Below are 16,775 nucleotides of genomic sequence, written 5' to 3' on the forward strand. Positions count from 1 at the left end.
TAAAATGTCATAATGGTATAATGTTATAAGTCATAATTCTAGTTATTAATTTAAAAATGTATATCTCATAAATAACTAAATTTCCTTGTCAATTGCATTATTATGAACTTTCATCAAATCTTTAACCGTGGTCATTTTTAAGTCTTTTGTCATTTACATAAAGTTCTGGGTGTACTCTGACGCTTTTGCAAAAGTGTTCCTATAAAAGGGTTTCATCTTCAAGGAATTCATGGAAAAGACTCTGACAAGTACAGGTTTCTGGTAACTGACTATACTGCTGAACTGAATGAATAAGCATTTTCAGAACTCTAATGGAAAAGTGATGAATTCATAAAAGTGCTAACAAAAGATCAAGATGAAAAAAAAATTAATTACAGGGGCCTGAGTGAACTGATGAGGATGATTATAATTTTTGTGACTTTCTGTTTAGATAAAAAAAAATGTTAAATTTTGGTATTTATTTACCTAGAAACTTCACTTATGTGAAAGGCCAAATTTTAGCATAATAACAAAAGAATGATAAAAAAAGTCTCTTAGTGTATATATTTGAGTAATTGCCCATACTAAATGTGCCTCCAGAGATAACAGTGCATACATTAAAGGTTCTGTGAAGTCCTGAAACTAAAAACAATACCAAAAACTTTGCTTACTTAACTCAGCATCATTTCCTATAGTATCTTTTGTTTGTTTAGTAAGTATTAGTTTAGATTAATAAAACACATAATGGGAAATGCTCCATTAAACTGTACCACCTCTCTTTTACCTCATAGCATAGGAGCAAAAAACCACTCGTCTCAGTCAAGGGCACATCTAAGTTATCATTTAGAATTCAGAGAGAGAGAAAGCGAGGGAGGGAGGGAGAGGGAGAGAGGGGAAAAGGGAGAGAGAGTCTCTTACTTGAGTTTGCTACTTCTGTCAATGGTTATTTTCAACAATATCACTTCTCCCCAGTCCAGTCCCTCTGTTCCAGTTGGTTTGGTCTACTTCACTGTCCCCCACTCTCATTAATTGGATTATATTCCTTCATTTAGTAAACAAAAAGAGCACCTATTAAACACTAGGCACTGTGTCAGTCACAGACAGAAATTAAAGCATAGTTCTTGTCCTGGAGGAGCTACCTGGTAAAAGGGGAGGCACACAAGTACAAAACAATGTATCTCAACAAGGCAAGCCCAGAGGTGGAACGTCCACCAGAGGGAAGAGAGGGAAGTCTTGCTGCAGGAGGTGGGATGTGGCTTCCTCTTGTTTCTTCAGTGGAAACATTTAAGAAAACAGTGCTTATTGATATGGATGATAAATAGATGTTAGCAAAGCAAACTGTGGAGAATAAGAGAGCCTAAAGAGAATAATATCTAACAGTGCATGTAGGCGAAGAAAGCAGGGTTCATTTGAAACAGTGCATGATCAGATCTTAGGACATATATACAGGGGTACTAGCTGCAAAGTCATGGAGATTATCTAGCTATCTAACTATATATCTATCTATCCATCCATCTACACATATACATATATATACATATACAGATATATATATACATATGTATACACACACATAACACAGTAAGGAGTTTAAACTTTATCCTAAAGAGAATACAATTATTAATTATATATCACTTTTAGCCATTTTAAGTCACTTTAAATCTCTAAAGATTCTTCCATCTTTTGCAACTACTTATTCTCAAACCTTGAGTATCCTTTCTCTTTCTGTGGACATGTCCAATGTCTATCCATACATCCAGGCCAAAATATGTAAGCCCATTATACCAGAACTTCCCTGACTGCCTCAACCCAGACCTCTTCCTCCTGTGAATTTCTCTGCTATCCACTAACTCTGTGATTCATGTAATTCCTTATAAGTTACTCTTTTGTAAATATGTTTGCTTTCTACAGCTGCATGTGGCAAACAACTCAAAAGCAAGGAACTATATTGTGTATCCTTGCAACACGGTGGTGGTTCCCAGCGATCCCTACTTCCAGCTATTCATTCCCTTATATAATTCTCTTCCCCTGAACCTGGGCTTGATCCAGTAACTCACTTCTTACAGACAGAATAAAGTAAAAATGACAGGGTGTTATTTCCAAAAACAAATTACAAAAGATGCCAGCTTCTGTCTTTCTCTCCCTCTCTTGCTCTCTTCCTTGCTCACTTTAAGGGAAGTCACCTAGCATGTTGTGGGCTGCCTTATGGAGAGGTGCATGTGGCAAGGAAGTGTTATCTCCAGAAAACTACTACATGAACCATGAGTGAGCTTGAAAGTTGCCAATCCTACTCCTAGAGAACCTTGAGATGACTGCAACCCCAGAGGACACTGATTACAGTCTTGTGAGAGACTGAACCAAAGATGCCCCGCTTAACTGCACCTAGACCCCTGAAATGAAAATAATAAATGCCTATCGTTATAAGCTACTACATTTTGGGGAAATTTATTATACAGTCATCTATAACTAAGAATAACACCTAAAGTAACAGGCTACAAAATAAATATAAAATATTTCAGGGCTTCCCTGGTGGTGCAGTGGTTGAGAGTCCGCCACTGATGCAGGGGACACGGGTTTGTGCCCTGGTCCGGGAAGATCCCACATGCCGCGGAGCGGCTAGGCCCGTGAGCCACGGCCGCTGAGCCTGCACGTCCAGAGCCTGTGCTCCACAATGGGAGAGGCCACAGCAGTGAGAGGCCCATGTACTGCAAAAAAAAAAAATTTCAGAAGACAGATACGTAGATAGATAAATGGAAGATATACAGGAAACAATTGATTTAATATTTATTGAATGAAGGAATCCAAGGATGGATATTCATAAAAGTTCCTTCAGGTTTATTTTGGATTAAAGTAAAACAAAAAACTGATATTTATATTATACAAATCCTCTTGCTTTTATTCCCTTGTTTATTTCAACTGAAGAAATGCGTTTTTCACTGTGAACTTCTAGGTAAACATTTTCTGAGTTTTTATGCAAAATGCGTAATTGATAACCACAGAAGATACACCCAACAATGGATACAGTTGCTTACCCACATTTCACACCACTTATGATCTTCTCCCTCACAGCCATGCCTGTTTCCATGGAATGATGAGAACATCTACCAGGAAGGCATTTATGGACTCAGTGTGCCTGGGACTTATGGTACAAGAGAGGACAGCAGGGCATCCATTTAAAGAAACATGATGAACTGTCTTTTCCATGAGTAGTAACCATGGAATGCCCTGTTGATTTTAAGATTTCTCACATGTACCCCCTAAACTAACAAGTTCTTGAGTCACAAAGGCATTCCACCTAAAGGCCTTTCCTGACACTCCTTTCTTATTACCAGTAAAGAAAAAAGAAAGAATCTGATGAATACTACCGTCTATAATCTAGTGTTTCTTTTTTTAACATCTTTATTGGAGTATAACTGTTTTACAATGTTGAGTTAGTTTCTGCTGTATAACAAAGTGAATCAGCTACATGTATACATATATCCCCGTATCTCCTCCCTCTTGCGCCTCCCTCTCACACTCCCTATTCCACCCCTCTACGTGGTCACAGAGCACTGAGCTGATCTCCCTGTGCTATGCAGCTGCTTCCTACTAGCTATCTATTTAACATTTGGGAGTGTATATATGTCCATGCCACTCTCTCACTTAGTTCCAGCTTACTCTTCCCTGAAACCTCGGTGTCCTCAAGTCCACTCTCTACATCTGCGTCTTTATTCCTGTCATGCCCCTATGTTCATCAGAACCACTTTTTTTTAGATTCCATACATATGTGTTAGCATACGGTATTTGTTTTTCTGACTTACTTCACCCTGAATGACAGACTCTAGGTCCATCCACCTCACTACAAATAACTCAATTTCATCTCTTTTTATAGCTGAGTAATATTCCATTGTATATATGTGCCACATTTTCTTTATCCATTCATCTGTCTGTGGACACTTAGGTTGCTTCCATGTCCTGGCTATTGTAAAGAGTGAGGCAGTGAACATTGTGATACATGTCTCTTTTTGAATTATGGTTTTCTCAAGGTATGTGCCCTATGGTGGGATTGCTGGGTCATATGACATTTCTATTTTCAGCTTTTTAAGGAACATACGTACTTTTCTCCATAGTGGCTGTATCAATTTACATTCCCACCAACAGTGCAAGAGGGTGCCCTTTTGTACACACCCACTCCAGCATTTGTTGTTTGTAGATTTTTTGATGATGGCCATTCTGACCGGTGTGAGGTGAGACCTTTATTGTGGTTTTCATTTGCATTTCTCTAATGATTAGTGATGTTGAGCATCCTTTCAGTGTTTGTTGGCAATCTGTATATCTTCTTTGGAGAAATGTCTATTTAGATCTTCCTCCCATTTTTGGATTGGGCTGTTTGTTCTTTTGATATTGAGCTGCACGAGCTGCTTATATATTTTGGAGATTAATCCTTTGTCAGTTGCTTCATTGGCAAATATTTTCTCCCATTCTGAAGGTTGTTTTTTATCTTGTTTATGGTTTCCTTTGCTGTGCAAAAGCTTTTAAGTTTCATTAGGTCCCATTTGTTTGTTTTAGTTTTTCTTTCCATTTCTCTGGGAAGTGGGTCCAAAAGGATCTTGCTGTGATTAACGTCATAGAGTGTTCTGCCTATGTTTTCCTCTAAGAGTTTTATGGTGTCTGGCCTTACATTTAGGTCTTTAATCCATTTTGAGTTTATTTTTGTGTATGGTGTTAGGGAGTGCTTTAATTTCATTCTTTTACATGTAGCTGTCCAGTTTTCCCAGCACCACTTATTGAAGAGGCTGTCTTTTCTCCATTGTATATTCTTGCCTCCTTTTCAAAGATAAGGTGACCATATGTGTGTGGGTTTATCTCCAGGTTTTCTATCCTGTTTCATTGATCTATATTTCTGTTTTTGTGCCAGTACCATACTGTCTTGATTACTGTAGCTTTGTAGTATAGTCTGCAGTCAGGGAGCCTGATTCCTCCGGCTATGTTCTTCTTTCTCAGGATTGCTTTGGCTATTCGGGGTCTTTTGTGTTTCCACACAAATTGTAACATTTTTTGTTCTAGTTCTGTGAAAAATGTCATTGGTAGTTTGATAGGGATTGTGTTGAATCTGTAGATTGCTTGGGGTAGTAGAGTCATTTTCACAATGTTGATTCTTCCAATCCAAGAACATGGTATATCTCTCCATCTGTTTATATCATCTTTAATTTCTTTCATCAGTGTCTTACAGTTTTCTGCAATCAGGTCTTTTGTCTCCTTAGGTAGGTTTATTCCTAGGTATCTTATTCTTTTGGTTGCACTGGTAAATGGGAGTGTTTCCTTAAATTTTCTTTCAGATTTTTCCTCACTGGTGTGTAGGAATGCAAGAGATTTCTTTGCATTAATTTTGTATCTTGCTATTCTACCAAATTCATTGATTAGCTCTAGCAGTTTTCTGGTAGCATCTTTAGGATTCTCTGTGTTTAGTATCATGTCATCTGCAAATAGTAACAGTGTTACTTCTTCTTTTCCAATTTGGATTCCTTTTATTTCTTTTTCTTCTCTGATTGCTGTGGCTAAAACTTCCAAAACTATGTTGGATAATAGTGGTGAGTATGGGCAACCTTGTCTTATTCCTAATCTTAGTGGAAATCATTTCAGTTTTTCACCATTGAGAACAATGTTGGTTGTGGGTTTGTCATATGTGGCCTTTATTATGTTGAGGTAGGTTCCCTCTAGGCCCACTTTCTGAATATTTTTTTACCATAAATTGGTGTTGAATTTTGTTGAAAGCTTTTTCTGCATCTATTGAGATTATCATATGGTTTTTATCTTTCAATTTGTTACTATGGTGTTTCACATTGTTTAATTTGCATACAGTGAAAAATTCTTGCATCCCTGGGATAAATCTCACTTGATCATGTTGTATGGTCCTTTTAATGTGTTGTTGGATTCTGTTTGCTGGTATTTTTTGAGGATTTTTGCATTTATGTTCATCAGTGATATTGCCCTGTAGTTTTCTTTTTTCTTTTTTTATTTTTGTGGTATGCAGGCCTCTCACCATTGTGGCCTCTCTCGTTGCAGAGCACAGGCTCTGGACGCACAGGCTCAGCGGCCATGACTCACAGGCCCAGCCGCTCCATGGCATATGGGATCCTCCCGGACCGGGGCACGAAGCTGTGTCCCCTGCATCGGCAGGTGGACTTTCAACCACTGCGCCACCAGGGAAGCCCTGTAGTTTTCTTTTTTTGTGACATTTTTGTCTGGTTTTGGTATCAGGGTGATGGTGGCCTCGTATAATGAGCTTGGGAGTGTTTCTCCCTCTGCTATGTTTTGGAAGACTTTGAGAAGGATAGGTGTTAGCTCATCTCTAAATGTTTGATAGAATTCACCTGTGAAGCCATCTGGTCCTGGACTTTTATTTGTTGGAAGATTTTTAATCACAGTTTCAATTTCACAGTTTAATCACAGTTTCAATTTCAGTGCTTGTGATTGGTCTGTTCATATTTTCTATTTCTTCCTGGTTCTATTTCTTCCTGGAGGTTGTACTTCTCTAAGAATTTGTCCATTTCTTCCAGGTTGTCTATTTTATTGGCATAGAGTTGCTTATAGCAGTCTCTCATGAGCCTTTGTATTTCTGCACTGTCAATTGTTACTTCTCCTTTTTCATTTCTAATTTTGTTGTTTTGAGTCTTCTCCCTTTTTTTCTTGATGAGTCTGGCTAATGGTTTATCAATATTGTTTATCTTCTCAAAGAACCAGCTTCTAGTTTTATTGATCTTTGCTATCGTTTTCTTCATTTCTTTTTCATTTATTTCTGGTCTGATCTTTATGATTTCTTTCCTTCTGCTTATTTTTTAGTTTTTATGTTCTTCTTTCTCTAATTGCTTTAGGTGTAAGGTCAGGTTGTTTACTTGAGATTTTTCTTGTTTCTTGAGGTCTTATTGTATTGCTATAAACTTCCCTCTTAGAACTGCTTTTGCTGTATCCCATATGTTTTGGGTCATCATGTTTTCATTGTCATTTGTTTCTAGGTAGCTTTTGATTTCCTATTTGAGCTCTTCAGTGATCTCTTGCCTATTTAGTAGCATATTGTTTAGCCTCCATGTGTTTGTATGTCTTACAGTTTTTTTCTTGTAACTGATATCTGGTCTTATAATGTTGTGGTTGGAAAAGATACTTGATACAATTTCAATTTTCTTAAATTTACCGAGGCTTGATTTGTGACCCAAGATATGATCTATCCCAGAGAATGTTCCATGTGCACTTGAGAAGAAAGTGTATTCTGTTGTTTTTGGATGGAATGTCCTATAAATATCAATTAAGTCCATCTGGTCTAATGTGTCATTTAAAGCTTGTTTTTCCTTATTCATTTTCTGTTTGGATGATCTGTTCATTGGTGTAAGTGTGGTGTTAAAGTCCCCTACTACTATTGTGTTACTGTCGATTTCCCCTTTTATGGCTGTTAGCATTTGCTTTATGTATTGAGGTGCTCCTATGTTGGATGCATAAATATTTACAATTGTTATATCTTCTTCTTGGATTGATCTCTTGATCATTATGTAGTGTCCTTCTTTGTCCATTATTACTAGTCTTTACTTTAAAGTCTATTTTGTGTGATATGAGAATTGCTAGTCCAGTTTTCTTTTGATTTCCATTTGCATGGAATACCTTTTTCCATTCCCTCACTTTCAGTTGTATGTGTCCCTAGGTCTGAAGTGGGTCTCTTGTAGACAGCATATATATGGCTTTTGTTCCTGTATCCATTCAGCCAGTCTATGTCTTTTGATTGGAGCATTTAATCCATTTACATTTAAGGTAATTATCAATATGTGTGTTCCTATTACCATTTTCTTAATTGTTTGGGGATCGTTTTGTAGGTCTTTTCCTTCTCTTGTGTTTCCTGCCTAGAGAAGTTCCTTTAGCATTTGTTGTAAATATGGTTTGGTGGTGTTGAATTCTCTTAACTCTTGCTTGTCTGTAAAGGTTTTAATTTCTCTGTCGAATCTGAATGAGATCCTTGCTGGGTAGAGTTATCTTGGTTGTAGGTTTTTCCCTTTCATCCCTTTAAATATGTCCTGCCACTCACTTGTGGCTTGCAGAGTTTCTGGTGAAAGATCAGCTGTTAACCTCATGGGGATTCCCTTGTATGTTATTTGTTGCTTTTGCCTTGCTGCTTTTAATATTTTTTCTTTGTATTTAATTTTTGATAGTTTGATTCATACCTGTCTTGGCATGTTTCTCCTTGGATTTATCCTATATGGGACTTCTGTGCTTCCTGGACTTGATTGACTATTTCCTTTCCTATGTTAGGGAAGGTTTTGACTATAATCTCTTCCAATATTTTCTCAGTCCCTTTCTTTTTCTCTTCTTCTTCTGGGACTCCTATAATTTGAATGTTGCTGAGTTTAGTGTTGTCCTAGAGGTCTCTGAGATTGTCTTCAATTCTTTTCGTTCTTTTTTCTTTAGTCTGCTCTGCGGCAGTTATTTCCACTATTCTATCTTCCAGGTCACTTATCCGTTCTTCTGCCTCAGCTATTCTGCTATTGATTCCTTCTAGACTAGTTTTAATTTCATTTATTGTGTTGGTCATTGTTGTTTGTTTGCTCTTTAGTTCTTCTAGGTCCTTGTTCAACGTTTCTTGTATTTTCTCCATTCTATTTCCAAGATTCTGAATCATCTTTACTATCATTACTCTGAATTCTTTTTCAGGTAGACTGCCACTGTTCTTTCACCACCAACTGGAAAGAATGCCTAAATATATGGGTGTTTTATATAACTTAGGAAAGAGAGCGAGTATTTATATAATTTAAATAGCATGCCAAACTCTATCATGACACTTTATGGCATATAATTTTAAAGAACTTCTAGTTTGCATTAAAAAGAAAAGATACATGGGAAGCAGCCGCATAGCACAGAGAGATCAGTTCAGTGCTTTGCAACCACCTAGAGGGGTGGAATGGGGGTGGATGGGAGGGAGACGCATGAGGGAGGGGATATGGGGATATGTGTGTGCGTATGGCTGATTTGCTTTGTTCTGCAGTGGAAACTATCACAGCACTGTAAGGCAATTATACTCCAATAAAGATGTAAAAAAAAAAAGAAAAAGATACATGGAGAAGAAAGAAGGGAAAACAACAACAGAAATCACTCCCCTAAAAAAGCAGATTCGTGCTGAAAATTGCTAACCATTACTGTCATCATTCTTAATCTCATCATTTACTTTATTTCATGGTTTATGCAATGTATTGTGGATGACACTAAATAAGCCTGTGTGTTAACGAGGAAGTTGGCATTCATTTTGTTCTTATGATGGAAATGTTAAATCAGATAGGTTAAGTTTGTTGGTCAAGGTCAAACCACCAGTAAGTGGCAGAACTAAGACTAGCATTCATACTTCCCAATGCTTAAAGTTATACTGAGATGAAAGGAACTGATTGAGTTAATAGTTGAATGACTTGCCAAGAGGCGAAATCCTTTTAATTTAGTGCCACTCTTATGAATTAACTGTAGCATGGGGAAATGAAAAGTAACACAGAATGAGACAAACTCTCTGAAGAGAGAATCAATTTCAAAAGAAAGATGAAAAGATTTCAGCAGTTATCTGTATAGTGCTAGTCAAAACAAATTCACTTTTCTAATATCTCTGACTTTCATTTCTCTGCAAAGTATTGGTATGAGGTGACAGAGAAATTTCAGTATGGACTGGTTCAATGAATGAAGGGTTACAAATCTCAAAAGAAGGAGGAAAAGATGACTAATTAAAGAATTTCAATGAATTATTCTGAATTATTATTCTAATCAGAGTGATGAATGAACTGTCTAATATATGGGAGGAAAAAGGATGATTTTAGGTTGCTAAATATTCCAGTATTACAAATAGCCAAGTTAACCCATTTCCTTGAATAATTACTCATTCATTTATTCAATAAATTTCTAGCTAACTGAATAATCATCATCCAGGGAGCTTATAAAAATAAATATCCCAGGGCTTCCCTGGTGGCGCATTTGTTGAGAATCTGCCTGCCAATGCAGGGGACACGGGTTCGAGCCCTGGTCTGGGAAGATCCCACATGCCGCGGAGCAACTAGGCCCATGTGCCACAACTACTGAGCCTGCGCGTCTGGAGCCTGTGCTCTGCAACAAAAGAGGCTGCGACAGTGAGAGACCTGCGCACCGCGATGAAGAGTGGCCCCTGCTCGCCGCAACTAGGGAAAGCACACGCACAGAAACGAAGACCCAACACAGCCAAAAATAAATAAATAAATAAAATTTTAAAATAAATAAATAAATATTCCAAGTTTCAATACTGTAATATGGTTATACAAGATGTTACCATTGGGAGAAACTGGCTGAAGGGTACATGGGACCTTACTTAACATTTTTTTTTGCAACTTCCTATTCCTGTGAATCTAAAATAATTCCAAAATAAAAAGTTTAAAAATAGAGTGGGATCCAGTAATCCGTATTTTTAAACCAGTACTTTGGATGATTGTGATGTGCTGCTGTGTTTGGCAACCACTGGACTCCACAGTACAATACTTGTACAGAAGTCAGAGGAAGTTTTCCAATAATTTCTTTTTGATAATGGATTATTCAATTACTGTGACATTTCTGGGAGTAGTGGGAGTTAGAGGAACACTAAGTATCTGTCCATCTCCCTCCCCACACCCACTTCCCCATCCAGGCATGACTAAATAGCAATACATTTACTCCTGTCTCCGAACTCTCTACTCATTTCCATGTCTCTATCTCTATCGTCTATCTCTATTCACGTCTGTTTCCATAGAGAACCCATCAACACTCTGACCTTACACCTCTGAATCTCCTTGGTATCAGCAACATCCATCATTATTCCACTGGTCTATATACATTTGTATTGCCTGGAATGGAAATAAGCAACCCAAAAGTTTCTTTCAGCAACCCAGTGTGAAGCCCACCTTCACAGACCTTTGAGCCTAGGGACTTTAGCCTCCAGGGCTAAAGATGTCTGTAGCACACCTTCATGCAAAGGCTCCAAGGTCCCTAATAACAAAAGCTTAAATGTCCAGTTCTAATCTGTGCTAGAACCAATGGAAAATGGCTTCTAAGGCTAGAAGTGCCATATTAATATGCAAATATCTACTGGGGGTAACACTGTAAACTATTATTAACTAGGCCACCAGTTTAGGATGGAAGAAGCATTATTAGAAAGGCAGGTTTCTGGATCCTGGCTCTCTCAGGATTCTGACTCAGTAATTCTAGAATAGGATCCAGGAATCTACATTCTTATACATTGTATACTGACCATATTCAAAGAAATCTTAACCTGAAGGTTTAAATGCAGATAAATAAGCTGCTAGTCTAGAATAGATACTACAGATACAAGAAGCACCTAACAGTTTGACAAATAAACGGGAGAAAGTACAATAGATGTCCTTTGAATATTACGTTTCTAAAGAGGTACCTAACTGGAGAGTCTATAGAGGATAAAGTGAAGGATTGGGAAGAAGGCAGCTCAAAAAAGAAAAGGAGAGAAGAGGAATAAAGAAAACCCTAGTCTTTATGTAACAAGGTTCCTCAACACTGACTTTGTTTCTGGGTGGAAATTGGCATGGAGATGGAGTTTTGGGATTCTCTCCCAACTGCAGGATTGTCTCTTTCCTACATAGAGATAGACCAGGAGAGAAGGGAGGAAGTCATAATATTCACATGGAATGATATGAATAACTCCGGCTAATATGTGAAAGAACTAAGATATAAACAGAACTCAAATAAGATTTTCAGCACAAAAGACCAAAACTAGAAGCTTCCCTGTATGCCCTTGCTATCTCTAGGAGGCTGAGAGAACTATGAGTGTTTTCTCTGCCCAACTGTTATTGTTAACAATAATTCCCAGAGGTAGTCTCATATGCCAAAGGGATCATGTTCAGAAGCAGAAAATGATTCAGTAATTTCATTTTAAGGCTTTTCCAAACGTCTATTCAATTCCTGGGCTCTTTGTACTTGCAAAAACTTAATTTGCCTACCAGATAAAATGTTTGTTCTTAGTTCTCTGGTGTATTAGGTACATTCCAATCAGAAGACAGAAACCACACAGTAGTTTAAACAGGGAAAATTTAGGATAAAGAAATAGCAACAGAAGACTGAAGTAATAAGGAATTGGTTAAAGGTCAGGGGAGGGGGTGGACTCTAAGGGATACTCAAGTGCTACTGAGGGAGAGTAGGAAAGAGCAAACTTGGAGGGAAAGAATACTTCACCAAAGCTAGGACTCAAATCTCACTGGAGAGGTTATAGTTGAATCCCACTGGCTATTGGAAAAGTTCAATGGGTTGTTCCAAGCCAAAGAGGGTAGCTGAGAAGCTACCTGTTCAGGTTGTTACTGACTTGCTGGAAAGCCGGCTTGCGCACTATCTGGATTCATGGAAAGCCACCTGGAAGTAGCAGGGGTATGAGAAGGGATTGCTGATGATTCACTGGGAAACAAGCTGGTGAATCCATAGAAGTTGTTAGCTGCCCTCAGAAATGCCATTGAACTTACTGCTGGAAACTGCACAAAGTGGGGTTTGTGATGAAGGAAGCTAGGTAGGTGCCACTTGCTGCTTGATGCCAGGACACTGCTGAAAAAAGCCAATTCACCCTGCAGGAGTTCAACGAAATGAGCACACCTGAACCAGGAAGAAGGAAACTCTCTCCTCCATTGTCCCTTCAACACCCTGTCCTTACAGTGTTTGACCAGGCCCACTTTTGTTATCACAGAGCAGAAGTAAAAAAAAAAAAAAAAAGGGTGAATTTGGAGCTGAGAGGCAATAAATTGATAACTGGCACAGCTGCCTACTAACTAAGTAAAAAATTTTCTTTTCTAAAAGACATTTTTCAAATATATATTTGATGATATATATATATATTTAATATACGGAAAATATCATTTTCTTGAGAACTAGGCAAAGAAAATGTTATCTGAATCAGCAAAGGACAACTTTTGTACTTTTAGTTGTCAGTGTGTCTCAGTTTTTAATCTAGACAAATATTGTACTATCAGAAAACAAATAGTTCCTATTAGTGACCATCTGTGTGTGAGCCCCATCCAAATTCAGAATCTCTACAAGTGGGATCCAGGTGTGGGTTCTTTTCAAAAGCTTCCAGGTGATTATATGTTGTTAAGTTGGAGAACCACTACTCATCGGTTTATGCCAGAAACCTAGAAATCACACCAACACCTCCATTTCCTCATCCACTGTCCTCAGCTAATACATCACTGAAAACCATATGGTTTAGGAATCTCTCCACATTTTCCCCCCAATACTGCTGCCCCCAGTCCAGATCACCATCATCCCTTACATGAATTATGCAACAGTCTCCTCCTGGCCTTCATCCTTTCTTGTCCATCTCTGAGCAATTCCACTAACAAACTTATTTTGCCCGTGCTATTCCTGCTACTTTAGACTCTTTTCCTTTACTTTTCACCTGGCTTATTTCTGTTTATCATTCAAGTTCCAGTTCAAAAAATACTTCTCTTTCTCAGAAAACCTCTCCAAATCCTTAAACTAGGTTCAGCCCTTCTCCCTTATTCATTGCCACAGCATCTTAAATATTTTACTTATTACATCATCATAATGAGCCAAATAATAATTTAGGTAATTATTTGTTTAATTTTGACTCTATCACTAGACAAAGGTGAAACTGATGAGAACAATAACGATAAGTGTGGAGAAGGTAAAAAAGTTCAAAACATCTGGATCTATAGTTTTACAAATAAATCATAATTAGAGCTAACAATGAACATTTAGTGTCCTTAATTAGCACATTACATACATTATCTCTTTCAAGGCTCACAACAGTTTTAAGAAGTGCATGAGTTCACTCAGTCATTCATTAAACAATCTGCAGAGTGCTACATGTGCAAAAAATTTAGGGCCACATTTCTCTAAATGTGGTAAGAGAATGTGAAACACAAGTTGGCCAGGACATTTACATCAGATGCAGATCTGGTTGCTTCATCTTGGAACTACTGCATCAGGCTCATTGAGGATAAGGCCTGGGTATCCACATGGTTAATAAATTCCACAGGTAATTAGTATTCAGCTTAAGTTTCAGAAGCCCTGTTCTAGAATAAAGATTCTAACAAGGATGAAATATATATATATATATATATATGCCATCTATATATATGCCATCTATATATATGCCATGTATACTGGGACCCTTTCCTACACCTACTGAGTCAGAATTTCCATTGGGTAGAGCCTAGTAAAAGTAATTTTTAGAAATCCTACAAATGATTGTGAAACTAGGTACCTGTGAACACTAACCACTCATTTAGATGTTAAGAATATGGTCCAGAGGTGGCTGCAGGGTACAGAATTTTGTATTAAAAACAACTTCAGTGAAACAAGATAAGGCAATAGTAAAGGTAAGTATACAATTTTGAGAGTTGATTCATTAATACTGCTTTGTTTTCTCAAAAGCTAGAAAAATACTCCCTAGTCTACCACAGGGGATGTCAGTTTTTAAACAAGTTGTGAATCATTGAATAGTGCAATGCCATCATCATCCTCACATCATGCACAGAGAGATGTGATCCTGCTCAAGATAAACAAGGACATCAAGAAGATTGATGTGACCATTGTGGCCAAGGAACCATGGAAAGATGGTGGCTAAAAACTAAGATACTAGATGGTTTCTTGGAACTGTGTCTATTCACAGTGGAAACCTGCCTGGTTATAAATATTTTTGAAGAAAATGTATTCTCCCACAGTCTAGAGTAGAAAGACGAATGAGAAAAGGGGAAGTGAATTTATTTATTTATTCATTTACTAAACAATTTATACAGTGCTATATGCACAAAAGGACTAGGGCAACATTTCTCAAAGTGTAGTAGGAGAGTCTGACACACAAGTTTACCAGGATCAGAGAGAAGTTTAAAGTAATGGCATTGAACCAAAATTGTACCTTCAAAGTGAAGATAAAAATACTAACTAACTAAATGAAAACTAAATAAATAAATGAAAACTAAATAAATAAATAAATAAAATAAACCTCTCAAACTTATCTGGAATCTTTTGCTTTTTTTGAATTAATAATAATTACAGGAACTTCCCTGGTGGCACAGTGGCTAAGAATCCACCTGCCAATGCAGGGGACACAGGTTCGAGCCCTGGTCTGAGAAGATCCCACATGCCGCGGAGCAGCTAAGCCCGTGCGCCACAACTACTGAGCCTGTGCTCTAGAGTCCGTGAGCCACGAGCCCCAACTACTGAAGCCCATGTACCTAGAGCCCGTGCTCTGCAATAAGAGAAGCCACCGCAATAAGAAGCCCTCGCACCGCAAGGAAGAGTAGCTCCCGCTTGCCACAACTAGAGAAAGCCCGCACGCAGCAACGAAGACCCAACTAAGCCAAAAAAAATTAATTACTTAAAAATAATAATAATAATAATAATTACGGCTAACATTTAAAACTTACTGCATATACCAAGGACTTTAACATACATAATTTCGTTTAAGCTTCATAACAATTCCATGAGGTAAATACTATTTTTCTTCATGCATTCATTCATTCAACACATGTTTAAAATACATTGACCACAACAACTCTGTTCAACTCTGTCTAAGGAATGGAAATGGAACTATGAAAAAATAGGCAAGTTCCCTGCTGTTGTAGAGACAAACAAACAAAATATACTTATTCGATAAATAGGCAAACTGAAGGCTTTGGGCTACTGAGATTTAGACAGGTTAAACAATGGCCTCAAGTTCAGACGCAATAAGATGTAGAGCCAGGCTCTGAACAATTAACAGGTTAATTGCAGAGCCACTGCTCATTACTACATTATATGTTCAAGGACCAAAACCAATTTAGATCTACCTATGTGAAATTGCCATTTTTATAGGGGAAAAACGTCAAATTTTGACTATTTCATATGCATCATTCTATACTCATATACAACTTTTCCATAAATCTTAGCTCTTTTTCTCATTCCCGGTAACTCTTCCTCCCAGAATTGTTTATGGTTGTTGATGACCCACATTGCAAAGCTGAGAATTAAACCCTATTTCAGAAGATTCACATTACTAGAAAGTTTGGTAGGCCAGAGGGCACTGTCGTATGATGACTTGTCGGTTTTTTTAATACAGGAAATGCGCTCTGCTGTAACCAGTTAAGGGAGTGGAGATGGCCTCAAACAGTTTAAAAGCAGTAAATGATTGTGTAGAGAAGACTTGTTTATTTATTGCTGGCTATTTTATCTCATTCTCAACACAGTACAGATCAAATCACACTAGATGGACTAAGATAAAGATTAATTGATAACAGGTTTCTCGGTAAAGACTAATTGATAACAGGTTTCTTGTCCATGCTTGTAGTTTTTTGGTTTTGTTTTTAATGTGCATAGTCAACAACACCAAGTCAAGCCATTTGGGACACATAACACAGTTCAGTATCAAGGACAATGTGGCAATGCTGTTCTCTGAACTAGAAATAAAGTTATGTGTTTTGTGGATCAAAATAACCTGCTAGGGGAATTCTAAAACATTCTAAGGGCCATTGTCTTCTAACAACTTAAAAGAGTCCCCTAAAGAAACATAACTACATAAGTATACACATATAAACATTTACATTTCTCTTCATATATATGTCTCTCCAGTTCAGGGTTCCTAAATCTTCATTCAGATAATTCTTTGCTCTGTGTGTGTGTCAGGGTTGGGGAGATATCTTGTGCATTTTAGTATTTTCACAGTATCCTTGGCCTCTGCTAATAATACCCTCTCAGTTATAACTAATAATGTCTTCAGATACTGCCAATTATACCACAGGGGCAAAATTGCCTACAGCTGACAACTACTGTCCTTGGTAGAC

The sequence above is a fragment of the Lipotes vexillifer genome, unplaced genomic scaffold, assembly GCF_000442215.2.
Source record: "Lipotes vexillifer unplaced genomic scaffold, Lipotes_vexillifer_v1.1 scaffold1314, whole genome shotgun sequence".
Lineage (NCBI taxonomy): Eukaryota > Metazoa > Chordata > Mammalia > Artiodactyla > Lipotidae > Lipotes > Lipotes vexillifer.